Source organism: Mus caroli, chromosome 15 (genome assembly GCF_900094665.2).
Source record: "Mus caroli chromosome 15, CAROLI_EIJ_v1.1, whole genome shotgun sequence".
NCBI lineage: Eukaryota > Metazoa > Chordata > Mammalia > Rodentia > Muridae > Mus > Mus caroli.
Window position 1 is genome coordinate 56,946,972 of NC_034584.1, and position 15,605 is coordinate 56,962,576.

The 15,605-nt window shown below is 38.4% G+C and overlaps 1 long non-coding RNA gene across 1 annotated transcript in view; it reads left to right on the plus strand.

Moving 5' to 3' along the window:
- Positions 1 to 3,569, plus strand: part of LOC115029398 — a 25,126-nt gene extending 21,557 nt beyond the window's left edge. Inside the window, exon 3 of the long non-coding RNA XR_003834948.1 lies at positions 3,521 to 3,569. This is a non-coding gene — a long non-coding RNA (uncharacterized LOC115029398). The remainder of the gene's footprint in view (positions 1 to 3,520) is intronic.
- The last annotated feature ends 12,036 nt before the right edge of the window (positions 3,570 to 15,605 follow it).

Below are 15,605 nucleotides of genomic sequence, written 5' to 3' on the forward strand. Positions count from 1 at the left end.
TCAAGAAGGTGGACTCCAGAAAATCAAATAACTCCATTAAAAAATGGGGCTCAGAACTGAACAAAGAATTCTCACCTGAGGAATACTGAATGGCAGAGAAGCACCTGAAAAAATGTTCAACATCCTTAATCATTAGGGAAATGCTTTCAGTCTCCTAATTGGAGTAAATGACTGGATTGATATGTAAAATAAAAGACTTTAGACCTGTGTTTTGGAGGAGATGAGTTATCCAGAGAATTTTTTAGGATAAAAAGAGAGACCTGCTTAGAGAACAGAGACAGACAGACACACACACACACACACACACACACACACACACACAAGCAAGCAGGACATGGTCAGAAGTCTCTTAGAATAGCAAGCAGGACATGGGTAGAGAGATTTCATAAAATAGCAAGCATGTAGAATATAGACAGAGAAATTCCAGAGAGAAAGCAGAACATAGAGAGAAACAGACTGGAAAAACTGTATCAAGCAGAATACAGGTTATCAGCTGGGATCCATGACTTGACTTCAAGTCATTCTTTTTGCTACTCCCAGAACCCCTTCTCTCAGAACTCCTCTCCATGCTGATGCTACTCCCTGGCACATCAGCAGTGCCTACTGCTTATCCAAGGGCGTGAAGGGCCACTACCATTGCTTGCCCACCATAATTGCCATGGCTGACACTTCTGTAACAAAAACCAGGCAAGTCAGAGAAAAGCATAGCTAATGTATTTAATCAAAATGTTATGGGACACAGAAGCCTTCAGAAATGAATCCCAAATAAACCAGGGGGAAGTGTGTGTTTTTATGCTTAAGTTTGATGAAGAATGGACAGCTGTGCTGAAGTATAGCTGGATTAAAGGCTCTGACTTAAAGTAACAGACTGGTAGAGATGGGAGACCAGTCTGTTCAGATTCCTTTTGGTCTTTGTCGCATTCCTCTCTCCAGGTATGTGGCAAGGCCCCTCTGGGATGAAGGTCTTATAACCTATTATTATATAAGTTCCCTGGGGGACTTTCTTGACAGCAAGCACCTACAAAAAAACATCAGGGGAAGATTAAGATTATATTCTATATTGTCACTTCAGGAGAGGAAGAGAAGCAAGAGAAACAGGATAGGGAGGGTCTGAGCCTCCACACAACATCCTCCACTTCGATATACTCAGTAAAACAAAGTACCACACTTTGGGGCACGGCTTTCTGGGCCTTAACACTTACAATTCAGTCAAGGAAGCTTATTTTATTTTTTTTATTTTTTCAGAAGAACATTCCAACCTGTAGATAATGGCCCATGAGCCTGTGTAGACCAACTCCAAGTCTCTGCTCATAGCAACACTTTTCCAGCATGTTCAAAATGTAAGCCAGGCAGGTCTGTGAATAGTGAATAGTGAATAGTTTTGAAGCTAAAGGAGTGACATCAGTGGATCTCATATATCCATTTCTATTAGGTAATATTGTCAGTTTTATTGGATTAAGGGGGGAACAGGATATCAGTTAGTCATTCTTTGAGTTCATTTGTAAGGGTATTTCCAGCTAGATTAGCTGATAGAAGAATCATCATAAATATGCTTGGTTCCACCCAAGGGTGTGGGATCCCAGACTAAAAAAGTAGAGTGAGAAAGAAGAATGAGACCAGCATTCACCTTTCCTTACATCCCTGCCATCTCATGCTCCCATCATGCCTTTCCCACAATGGACTGTACCCCTCAAACCATGAACCCACAAAAATCTTTTCTTCCTTCAGTCACCTCTTATTATGTGCTTTGCTGCAGCAAAGACAAACATAACCAATACATCTGATGCAATCTGCATACATTTTTCTGGCAATGGGTAAGGATTGCAAAGTGCTGTTGTCACTATATTAAATTTCTTCCAAAGAGAGAAACAAAAGAGAAGAGTCATTGGTAGCCACAAGAGAGAATCCAAACCTTTTTAGCATGATCTATCTTTCATTCTCCAAATGGAAATATATTTCAATGACCAACCAAAATTTATCTTTTAGGCATCTCTGACCAGTTAACCATTACCTTGCTATCTCATCACCTTGATATTTGCTCTGTGTCTATCAGCATTTTTAACCCTATGTTTAGCTCTCAGTGTTTTTCCCACTGTCTTTGATTTAACACAACTTTGTCTTCCACTCAAGCCATGAGATGGCTCTCCAGTACCCACTGCACTCTCTCAGCACTAATAGGCCTGTGATTCAAATCTAAACTCTTATGTTACTGAGATGCTTCCCCTATATGATCTCTGAGTAGCAATTCTATTGTGTGGTACAAGCCTGCTGGGCTCAAAAATGTCTTTGACCATGCCTGTAATACCACATAAGAGAAGCCTATGGATAGACCCCTTGTTTGAGATAGTGAAACAAAGGTCAGGGAAGACAATAAACTGAGTCAAGAAAACTGAAGACCTCATATATAGAAGATTTTCTGAAATCTTGTCTTTGATCTAATGCTGAAGTTGCCATTCATAAAGTATCTTAATAGACTCATGTCATCTGAGAGCCAGAAGACAGAAGCAACTCCACCATGTAAAGTAACCTCTAACCACACCATTCTTTCTACCTGGAGTAATCTGTACTTCATGGAGAGTCCATGAGAGAAACAGAAAGAGTCCTGTCTAGGCACCAGGGGATGGGCAGAATTCTTCCTTCTCTATACAAGAAAGTCAGGAAAGGCTTCCTATTGAGTTGGAAGCAAAGAAAACACTGAAGTGGTTGATTTTGTTATTGTTTCCATACACACACACACACACACACACACACATACACACATATACACACATATGAGAATATATATGTGTATCTGTGTGTGTGTGTGTGTACAGTTGTTTCCATATGTGTGTATGTGTCTGTGTATGGATACATGCATATACAAGGCAAATGTTGTATTTAGTAGCAATTTATTCTTTTTGTTCTTTTATTTTTAAAAGAAAACACGTGTTTTTTTTTAAAGATTAATTTTATTTATATGAGTACATTGTACCTGTCTTCAGACACACCAGAAGAGGGCATTGAATCCCATTACAGAGGGTTGTGAGCCACCATGTGGTTACTGGGAATTGAACTCAGGACCTTTGGAAGAGCAGTTAGTGCTGTTAACTGCTGAGCCACCTCCTCAGCCTAGCCATTTATTCATAAGCAAACAACTCACCATATTTGAATCTCAATTGCTTAGACATCAAATGAGGATGCATTGTGCAGGCTACTGAGAATACATAACATAAATTGTTTTTAAAGCATTAAGTCTGATTGAACCCAAAGGCTTAACAAATGGCAATTCATTTTATTTTGCATATGAAGTGGTTGCCCTTGACTGAAGGAGATATATTTAAGTGAGCTCAGCTGTTAAGTGGATTATTTCCTGTATTTTAAAGCCTCTTTAGTGTGGTCAAGATTGAGCTGGACACTAAGAATGTCTGTTTCATGTTTGCCTTTTGGGACTTGGTAGTCTGAAAGGATATGGCCCCAGCTTCATACAGGATATGTTTGAAACAAATGGAAAACTGTATAATACAAAAATGCATTCCTTTAGGTTTATGGAACAGTGAAGTCAAATGAAGCAGAGGACAGCTGAGGAACCGTTAGAGAGACGAAATCCACTGCCTAACCAAAAGAGTGAGCTGGATGTCCATAGGTGGGAGGATGAAGAACAATATGTATTTTTCATCAGATTTTTTTCATTAAATGAAAAATTACTAGCAAAATAGCATTGCCTCACTTCCCAGGTGGCTAAAGTCTTATTCATATTCTTATAAAAGAAAGCTGAAGTTTCCTGAGTGCTTCAAAAAGATAGCCGTATGCTACACTGCTTTTTTATGAATCAGCCGTTTCCAAACATGACTACATTGCGTGTCTTTTAAAGACTTCTGCTATCACTCTGAAACCCCGGGAAAAGAATCTCTGTGGTTTTACATTCCTTTGCATTTACTCTAGAGGAAAACACACCATGAAAATTTCCATATGTTCATCTTCCCCTGTACATATTTATGTGAACAGTTTCCTTTTTAACAACTTTCAAAACATATGCTCTTTCCCAAGTTATTTCCCCTAAAAGTAATTCAGTGATGGCATGATTCATGGATTATGGGAACCATGAAAAGTTACTGAACCAGGTGTGACATTTGGACTCATTAAAAGTCACTGTACCAGAACACATCAAATGGCACGATTTGCCCCCCACCTTTGGGTGCTCACATCATTCCACTTTCGTCTGTGATGAAGCTGTTACAATTGAAGCAGGCTGCTAGTTTAAACAAGAGATCATCACTATAGTCATTTGTCATATAACATCCTTCAAAATGCAAAAGCTTGGCATCTTAGTGAAAACGGATGGGAGACAGTCAATAAATACAAATACTGAGAGTAGTAGATCATAATTTCCTACACTCAGCCCTGATTTCTACTGAATTGAAGTAAATAACACATGCATAGTTTAAGTTGTAAATATCCAGCCAAAGAACTTTCTAAAGATAAACCTCTGTTAATACCACCTCTTACTCTACGGTCAGTTCCAGTTTTGAAATTAATGTACACATTAGTTTAGTAGTTTGGATAATATTGAAGATCCATTTTATACTATCGCCATGACCTAGATCTGGCCTGAATATTTTCCAGAGATTCACACAGTGGAGTTGGACTGCCATGGAAATTATACTAGATCGGGACTCCAGGTAGTTATTAAATCACTTCTTAAGGGATACCTGTTAGTTTCATATAGTGATTTCTCATAATTGCAAGTTGGGATAAAATCTTCACTCCTACATATGACCCATTATGCACATACTCAATGTCCCTTTCAGAGTCTTCTTGATGTTGCGAAAAAAAATCAATGTGCCCCTCATAGAAGTCCAGACAAATAGGGTAGATTGGTTATCTTAAACTTTGACTTCTAAAACCATAAATCAAATAAAATTACTTCATTTAGATTGAACTTACCAGAAGCATTGAACTTCTGGTATATTTTGTTATAGCAGCACATACTTGACTAAATTGGGAACCATTAGTACAGTGTGTGGTTGTTGGAATAAAAATATTTAACAATACAGAAAACTTTGGAACTAGAGAAGCAGGGCATAAACAACAAGCTGGAAATGGTCTGCTCCATGGTATATGAGAGGCATTCTGAGGGATTCTGGTGATGGCTCAGAATAAAGGGTATATGGAAAGACCTAGATATTTTCCAAGATGATGAGGTCTCAGAGAGAAATGAGGACTGTCCTATTGGAAATTGGAGAAAGGGACATTCTTATTATGATGTAGCAAACAACTGCACTGAACTCTGCCCATGCACGAGGGCCTTATGGAGTGCCGTACTTGGAATGATGGGATTGTTTAACTGGTAAATGAAATTTCTAAACAAAATACAGAAGGAGCTACATGAGTACCCTTGCCAGATTGCAACATGGCCCAAGAATAGAAGGAAATTCGCCAGAGTAATTTGAAAATTCACAGGCCACAGAAAAATATGCACAAGCAAACAAAATACTGATATAGGCAAATAATCACTTGCTAATGAGATTAACATATATAAAAGGAATCTAGGTATCATTTTTCCAAAACAGGGAAATGACCTCAAGGACATCTCATAAATCTCTGAGGCCACTTCTCCTAATGCAACACTGAAGACCTTCTAGGAAAACAAAATGGTTTAGGGAATAAACCTAATGCCATCATCACAAGTTTACTCTCCAGTATTGTCTTGGAATTTGATCTGATCTCCCAAATGGCCAAGTGAAGGCACTGACACGAGTTATAGGGACTGTGCAAAGGGTCAAGCCAAATGTGACATTTTGAGTTTTTATACATCCTTGTCCCCCAAATGTATTGAGTAACAAGATTTTACCACCAAGCTTGAGACATTCCAATTGTAGTCTGTGCTAGTTCTACAGGCTTGTTGAATAAAGAAATTATGGGGTCAGAAGTGACTTCCACTGAGTTTTCGAAGGAAATCTCAAGGATCCTTGCAGAGATACTGTGCAGGTTCTTTACTGGGATGCTTTGTGCAGCCAATGAAGGAGCACTGCTATTCTTGATATCCTAAAATAAGAGCCACTGCCAGCTTTCATTCTTCACCTGGGAGACTCACAGGCTCTATCGTCAACCCTAGAGCATAGCCATATAAGCTGTTATCAGTAGCATTATGGAGGCAAGGCAGCCAGGGCCAAGAAGTGTCTATACACACCTTGACTGCACAGTATGCTAGATCTGGACCTTTAGGATTTGATGTCTGCACTGTTTGCTTTCAAACATACTGAGAGCCAGAAACCCTTTGAATTTGAGCATTATCTTTTTGAATCAGACTGATCCTGTGTCTGTTCTACCATTGTATATTTGAAGCATATAGCTTGTTTTTAATTTTACAAGGTCACAGCTGAAAGAGTTTGCCTTGAGCCTCAGATGAGTCTTTGGATTTGGACTTGGGAGTGAAGCTGAAATGAATTCAGATGTTGGGCACATTGGTGTAGAATATATCTAGTTTATGTTCAGAGAAGAACATGGACACTGGTGGCCACAATGGAATAATGAGGTTTATATTCATCAGTGTCTCTCAACCTTCCGATGCTGCATACCTTTAATACAGTTCTCAACGTTGAGCTGACCCCTAACCATAACTGCTACTTTATAAGTGTAATTTTGCTATTGTTATGACTCATAATGTAAATATCTGATATGTAGGATAGATATCAGGTATGTGATACCCCCCTTAAAGGAGTTGCAATCCACAGGTTGAGAGCCATTGATATGCAGTAAAATCAGTCCCTGCAAAGGTTTTATCTGTTAGACGTGTGGTTCTCAATCTAATAAGAATAAAAGGTGGTAGAACCTTTGAGAGACCTGACCTAATAAAAAGGAATTACTCTTTGGGGGTACCACCTCAGAAGTAACAGTCTCATGCTGTAAGTTGTCATCAACAGAGTTGAGTCTACATGCTTAGCTTCTTCTACAGAGGGACATTAATCTTTTTAATTCTTTACTGTGTTGTAACAGAATAATGGCCCTTAACACATTACACTTTCTTTATAAACTACCTAGTCTTAATTGTTTTGTAGCAAAGTGTATATTAGTAGTAAATGAGATAAGGTTACCATAATTCATACCAGAAAGGACTGAATTTCCCATGGACATTATTTCAAAAGGTCATTATTACATATCAATCCTCTCATTTAGCAGGAGAGGAACCAGAGGATGTAGAGAGGGAATACAGTCTGCTACAAGACACTTGTAAAGCTTATATGACTTAATCCCAGGCCCTTCCTACCCCCATCTCAACTCTGAGGGGTTTCTGACAACCTGAACAGGAAGAAGCTGAGCAGCCCAGGAGCACAGGAAGTGCTCCCTGGGACATCACTGAGATCAAAGTGTTCTACTCTCCCTTATTCTTGAGTGGTCAATTCCATTCAAAGTTTGCTTTCCAGTTTGGCTCATTTACTTTCCAAATAAGAAATATATAAAACAAAAGCTTGGGACTGAAATACTGATAGTCTTATAAAATGTTCTATTAAATTGTTTCATCCAAATTAAGTATTGCGAAGTTTTTGCTCTCTCACAATTCATTTTTTTTTCACCAGTCATTTCACTCATTTGTGGAAGAGCATGGCAGCCAGGCAAAGCCCTATGGAGATTCTAAAGGCAAGAGAATGGCCTCCTTGGGAACTAAGGAAGACTTTTCAGAAGAAGTGAGGTTTGACTATTGTGCTACTTAAGGAGGAAGCTGCTTAGGGTTAATAGCCCAGCTACAGAATAATATACATACTAGGTAAGATGAAATACTGTGTTTCCACAGTGGTAATGAACTCAGAGGGTTCTAGAAAACTGGGCAGTAAGAATGGATTGCTGTTTAGGAGTGAGACAGAAACTGCTAGAGGATAGGAAAAAGTTATTTAATACTTTTATTTTCATTTTTTGTATAACATATTTTGGTCATATTCTTTTTCAGCCATCAACTTCTTCCAGACTCTCCTTACCTCCCTATCTGTGCACTCTCATGCTCTGTCTCAGAAAAAGAAAGAAAAGAAGAGACAAAGAAAGAAAATAAACATGAAAATTACATCAAAGTAAAAAAAAAAAGAAGAAGAAAATCAGACAAAAACAACAAAAAAGTGCACATCGCACACACACACACACACACACACATACACACACACACACACACACACACATACACACACACACACACACACTCACATACACACACACACCATGAAATCTATTTTGCATTTGTGAATGACTCCTGGGCATTGGGACCACATGAAAGTGTGGTTGATATACCTAGTGACACCTTATTGAGGAAAACTGATTTTCACTTTACCAAGAAGATAATTGCAAATAGCATCTTGATTGAGGGTGGGACAATGGTAACTGACAAAAAAACATCTACATATAGACAATGTGTAGAATGTGAAGGACTTAGGAGCACTCAGAAAAGGAAATTTTGAGTTACCTGTGAAAAGGTTTGAATAGAATGGAGTAACAAGGTAAAATGAAAAGGGTTTCAAAACACAGGGCACAGCCTCTACCACAGGTGCAAACAAGACAGGCAGACTGGATCCTGTCTCTAAGAAAAGGGAAGCAGTGTTAAGATGATAAACTCTCACTTATGTAATTCATCTTCTTATAAATTAAAATCGTTTCATCAACTTCTATATTTTGGAATTCAGAAGTGATGACACATGTAGATCATCATCTTGGAAGCTTTCCTGTAGTGTCATCTGGAGCACCTCGCTGGACACAGTGACTGTGGATGGCCATAGGAGCCATTCCACTTCCTTTGCTGAACCAGGTCTGTGTGTCTGTACATAATACATCCAGGGGATCACTAATTTTTGCCCCTCTGGAATACTGGCACTCCTTGTCCTTTATATTGTGTTCCTCTTCTTCCCTTTCTACTCTCTTTCTTTCCTTCCTCCATCCCTAACTTCCTTTTCTCCTTCCTCCCTCTCTCCTTTCTTTTCTTCTTCCCTCCATCCCTATCTTCCTTCCTTCCTTTATTCCTTCCTTCCTTCCCTTTTTAGCAAGGCCTTTTTTTGTGAAGACTATATTCCACAGTGCAGATTGATACATAAATATCTAGCCATATCTTTAAAGGCTTTCAATATTATGGAAAAAAACCAGATTTACAGTTTTCAGTAAAAATATAATAAAAACAGGACCGTATAACCACAGTTATCCTAATTGTTTTCCTTACTGTCTAATCTGCAAGGAGCCAGAGGTTCTACTTAGAAGCCCTGTCATACTGCTGTACACATAACCAGGTAAACACCTAACTCTTTGTACCTTCCCTAGAATCTCAGTGACCAGGGTCTGCAGCCCCTCTGCTAAGGGTCAGTGGGACTGAATGTTGTCACTGATGACAGTCTCTTGCTGAATGCCTACATTCTTGGCTTCAGTATCCCAACAACTTTAAAATATTAATCTGTATATGGATAAATGGGTGCTACACAAAATTCATGTTCAAAGTCAAGTATATAGAATCAAACCTAGGTTTTAGGTAGGAAACAGAGAAAGAGAGTGACTCTCTCATGGTTTCTGATTGTTTTCTCTGTACCCTATGATTCCTCCTGAATTATCTTCTGCTATATTTTAGGAAGGAAATATAAAGAGACCATTTATAAAACTTATCATCATAAGTCCCACAATAACAGTATTTTGCAGATATGGCAGAACTCTGCCTAAAGACAAAGTATAAAAGAGTCATAAATAATAACAGTTTTGTGTATTCCTATGAATTTTTCAACTGCCTGAAACACTAGGCTCACCACCTTTTTACAAAAGAAAATTCACTTCCAATATCATCATCTGAAAGATAATGCTAAGTAAAAAGCTTAAACCACCACTTCATGACAGTCAGCGATTTTTATTTCTGTATAAACTTGATTCCCTTCAAGTGTATATAAAATACTCAAAGTTATTGGTAGTGGTGCACACTCTAATCTCCATACTAGTGACTAGAGGCAGGTGGATCTCTGTTAGTTTTTAAGGCAGCATTTGCCAATCAGTGATTTTGAGATAAACTAGTATGATCTGATCTTAATAAAAAATAAGTAAAAAAGAAGTCATTTAAAATCATCTTTAATAATTCATTATGATTTTTATATTGTACAGAGTTCAAAATGGTCATGTTACTGCTTTGTATTATTCTACTCTCCACTATCTTGAAAGATTACTTGGCCTCTTGTTGCTGCCTATTTGGTAAATGTGATATTTTCATTGTTTGTAGAAATGTCATGAAAATCTCATGGAAGCCATTTACTGTGATCTGCTGAACTAGATGCCTCCCCTCTTGAGTCTGTAAACACCTTTAGGGCATCTCCAACTTATTCATCTTTGAAGGACATTTGTCTAGCATAGGTACATAAATAGCATTCTTGAAAAAACATAAATAGTTCAAGGAGTGGCTTTTTAGTTCTTCATATCCATCACCTTGTTTTCTGGAATATACAAAATGTACATATTTCATTAGAGTAAGACAGGTCTGGCTGTGACAAATGCATTGATTTCATTGCTTTTAGTAAAAGATGTCACTGTAGTAGTCTCTGATATCTAATAAGCCTCACTTTGATTCTTACATAATTTTGTCAATTTTTCTTTAAAAATACTTTGCATTTTTAGCAAGAATTTATTTAAAGTGTTTTCTGTCAGCAAACATTTTGATCTGTGAAAAAGAAAAAGAATCAGAAGAGGAAGAATAAGAACAACCCCCCACACACACCCCACCCCCGTCTCCACTTTTCTACTCCAGGGAGATTTTAAATATGTTCCATGCAGGGTCAGCATCTTAACTGCACCCAACGGCATGCAATTTAAAAGCATATCAAGTTCACCTTTTCAAAGGAGATACTGCTAAATGAGGTTAAGGTATTCATGTAAATTCAGAACCTTTAAACTTTGCTCCCAGCATCAAATGCCGAAATACTACAGAGCACACAAACATCTTTGTTCTGCTGAAAATGATATTGCATGGGTCAAAAAGTCTCTATGGCCTATTTCTCACTCAGGAAACTGTTGGAGGTATTCATGCGCACTATGCTTGCAGAATCAAGGGGCTTCCAGGATCCAGTACACCGTTTTCCCAGATTTTAGCTCTTCCTAACTTCACCTCTTATATTAGCTTCTTATAAGAAACATTAAATAGCCTCTGAAAACAAAGCTGATATCACATTTGCTATATATAACAGTGACACCTACCTAAGAAGAGAGCATGTGCTGAGACTGTCCTTAGCCAGCGTCACACGTTTCTTCTGTTACTTAACACATACTGCATTTGAGGTAGCTACTGTTGTCAATTTCAGATATTAAATGAATTGTCCAACGTGACACACGTGTGATCCTCAAAGACTAGAACTGCATAAAATTCTTATGGACCCTAAACACTTTCACATTTTCAGGGGCTGACATGTTGAACAAGTCTCAGCTTATGAGGCAAAATCATCTAACAATTTGCAGACAGGTCTGATTAGCAACAGTGAGATAGGCAAGTTAATAGGGCATATTATACCACGTTTTTCTCTGACCAGGGTATGTAACTATAAACTGTGCAAAAACATCTCATTCATTTCCACTCTCAAAATACATGTCTCTGTTCTGCTTACTTCATCTTTGCCAAGTAATAATTATTATTGCTATTATTATTTTAAACTTTCACCATCATAGGATGTTTTGGATTTTTTTCCTTCGGTAGAAATTTTGTGGGCTATCTTATTTCCATCCATTTTGACTATTATATTTTATAATGCAAATTGATGGTTTCCAAATTCGGACATTGTCTTCCCATTCTCATAACTGAGTTGAGAAAGCATGCGGTCAGTAGAAATAATTTACTTGTGTGATAGTTTTGAACCACAGAAAGGAAGTTCATGACTATTTTTATCATTTGTGAGTTAAGTAAGGAAGTATCTATTTTCTTCCATTGCTTTTTTGGGGGGCAGGATTTAGATTGAGAGATTTTGCATACTGATTTTCCTACTGCAAACAGGTTTTTAAAAGACTAGGCATTGTTCAGGAAATTTCCTCTGATGGTTTGGATATAAAGTGTCTCCCACTTATCAGTGAGAGCATAACATGTGTGTTCTTTTGTGATTGGGTTACTGTACTGAGGATGATATCCTCCAGATACACTGATTTGTCTAAGAATTTCATAAATTCATTGTTTTTAATAGCTGCATAGTACTCTGTTGTCTAAATGTACCACATTTTCTGTATCCATTCCTCTGTTGAGGGGCATCTGGGCTCTTTTCAGCTTCTGGCTATTATAAATAAGGCTGCTATGAACATAGTGGAGCATGTGTCCTTATTACAAGTTGGAGCATCTTCTGGGAATATGCCCAGGAGAGGTATTGCTGGATCTTCTGTTCATACATGTCCAGTTTTCTGAGAAATGGCCAAACTGATTTTCAGAGTGGTTGTACAAGCTTGCAATCCTACCAGAAATGGAGGAGTGTTCCTCTTTCTGTCTACATCCTCGCCAGCATCTGCTGTCACCTGAGCTTTTGATCTTAGCCATTCTGACTGGTGTGAGGTGGAATCTCAGGGTTGTGATTTGCATTTCCCTGATGATTAAGGATGTTGAACATTTCTTCAGGTGCTATTCAGCCATTCTGTATTCCTCAGTTGAGAATTTTTTGTTTACCTCTGTACCCCATTTTTAAATAGGGTTATTTGGTTTTCTAGAGTCTAACTTTGTGAGTTCTTTGTATATTGGATATTAGCCCTCTATCAGATTTAGGATTGGTAAAGATCTTTTCCCAATCTGTTGGTTGCCTTTTTGTCTTATTAACAGTGTCTTTTGCCTTACAGAAGCTTTGCAATTTTATAAGGTACCATTTGTTGATTCTTGATCTTATAGAACAAGCCATTGGTGTTCTGTTCAGGAATTTTCCCCCTGTGCTCATATCTTTGAGGCTCTTCCCTACTTTCTCCTCCATAAGTTTCAGAGTCTTTGGTTTTATGTGGAGTTCTTTGATCCAGTTAGACTTAAGCTTTGTACAAGGAGATAAAAGTGGATCAATTTACCTTCTTCTACAGGCTAACCACCAGTAGAGCCAGTGGATATTAGCCCAGACGCTCAGAATACCCAATGTACAATTTGTAAAACACATGAAACTCAAGAAGAAGGAAGACCAAATTGTGGATATTTCAATCCTTCTTAGAAGGAGGAACAAAATACCCATGGAAGGAGTTACAGAGACAAAGTTCAGAGCAGAGACTGAAGGAATGACCATCCAGAGAATGCTCCACCTGGGGATTCAGCCCATAAACAACCACCAAACCCAGACACTATTGCAGATGCCAACAAGAAATTGCTGATAAAGCTGTCTCCTGAGAGGCTCTGCCAGTGCCTGACAAATACAGAAGTGGATGCTCACAGCCATCTACGGGATGGAACACAGTATCCCCAATGAAGGAGCTAGAAAAAGTACCCAAGGAGTTAAAGGGATCTGCAATGCTATAGGAGGAACATCAATATGAACTAACCAGTATCCCCAGAGTTCCCTGGGACTAAACCACCAATCAAAGAAAACACATGGTGGGACTCATGGCTCTAGCTGCATATGTAGCAGAGGATGGCCTAGTCTATACCCAAGCTTAGGGGAATGCCAGGGCCAGGAAGCAGGAGTGGGTGGGCTGGGGAGAAGGGGGAGGGGGAAGGGGATAGAACATTTTCAGAGGGGAAACTAGGGAAGGGGATAACATTTGAAATTTAAATAAGAAGAATATCTTATAAAAATATTAATTAATAAGAAAAAAATAAAGTGTCTCTCACAGGGTCACTTTATTGGAGGACTGGTTGTGAGCTGGAAGGCAAGGTAATGATTGGATCATGAGATTTCTGCTTTTTTAAATGAATTGTGCGGTCATGTAGTAATCAGCATTGCTGGAAGATAATGGGAACACTTGGAAGTGAGGAAAGAAAGAAGGAAGTAGCCCAGTGAAGATTTGTCTTTAAAGAATTTGTCTCTCCCTCGATCCCCCTCTCCCTCTTTCTTTCTTGCCTGCCATGATCTGAGAAGCCACTGCCACCAACATAGTGTTCTGCTTAAACCTGAGACCAGGATAGCAGACCTAAGAACAGACAGAATGAAACCAAATAAACCCTTAAGTTGTCCTCGTCAGGGGACTGTCACAGCAACAGAAAGTCTGACAGTTACACCATTTAAAGAGAAGTGGACCTTTCATTGTAAGAAACTAGGCAAAGGTTCTTCAGGTCACCACTGCTGTGCATATAAAGTGACTTCCAGTGGGTCTTGTGGAAGATAATTTTTCCACAGCTAGAACAGGATAGAATTGAGGAGCAATGGAATTGTGCATATCTAATAAGAGTATAATTTGCTCACTTATTCTTCACACTCACTCTATTTTTCCCTATATTCAATGCCAGGAGACTCAGATATGTATGATTATAAATTGCTTCAAGATATTAGCCATAAATTTGATCCCTAAGATTATTTTAGTATTTCTACTTTTGCTCTTCCTTTTAGTTCAGTATACTTAATCTGTGAGTTAATTTGCATGTTTTAAAGGCTGTTTTAAACTACTAATGCTTTTTTGAAACAATATATATATATATATATATATATATATATATATATATATATATCTCCTGGGTAGGCCAGGCTTGTCTTAAAGTCACAATTCTCTGGCTTAGGATCTTGAGGGGTGTGATTGAATGGCATTCATCATCATGTGTGGCTCCAATGCAGACATTTTTAAAGCTGATTAGCATTCCTCTTGAAAAAGGTTAAAACTTAAATAAAATAATAATCATAGACAAGGAAGGGCTATGAATATATTTACAACATGCTTTCACTATATCATGTCTTTAAAAACAATGAAATCAAATGTAAAAGTCACAATAGAACACTGACATCCCCTCCCCCACTTCTTCAAAGATACAAGAAAGCTCAGTGAAAGGGCTCTTCACTGCAGTGCTTGATTCCTGAAGTGCTCTCTGGAGTATGAGCCCATTGCCTCTTCTTAAGAAAGAATAGTCTTATTCACAATGTTAGCTGCCAGTGTTTAGAGATCACTTTAGGGAGTTGACTCTTGGTGCCAAAGTTCCATGCCATATTTTAAAATAAGAATGTTGGACTTCTAATGATTCAGAAGCTGAATCTGGTTTCGGGATGTGCTTGCTTGTTCTTTGTCTGATAAATCACTGTATTGGTGTTGGAGAAAAGTAACAATGATCAGATGGATGGCTTCACACAGAGGTCTGGGAACATGATAGAGCTTCTCATTGTTGAAGCCTAGGATGAGGAGACAGCCAAGGAGAAACTTTAGGAATGCTTTTTCCCAAGATGCCAATTCAACTTTGAAGAAGTTATGATGCTAGAAATTATTTCTGAGGGTGTGAGAGATAGCTCACATCTTTTTTTTTTGAATTTTTTTATTATGTATTTTCCTCAATTACATTTCCAATGCTATCCCAAAAGTCCCCCATACCCTCCACCCATACTTTCCTACCCACCCATTCCCACTTTTTGGCCCTGGTGTTCCCCTGTACTGGCACATATAAAGTTTGCATGTCTAATGGGCCTCTCTTTCCAGTGATGGCCTACTAGGCCATCTTTTGATACATATGCAGCTAGAGTCAAGAGCTCCGGGGTACTGGTTAGTTCATA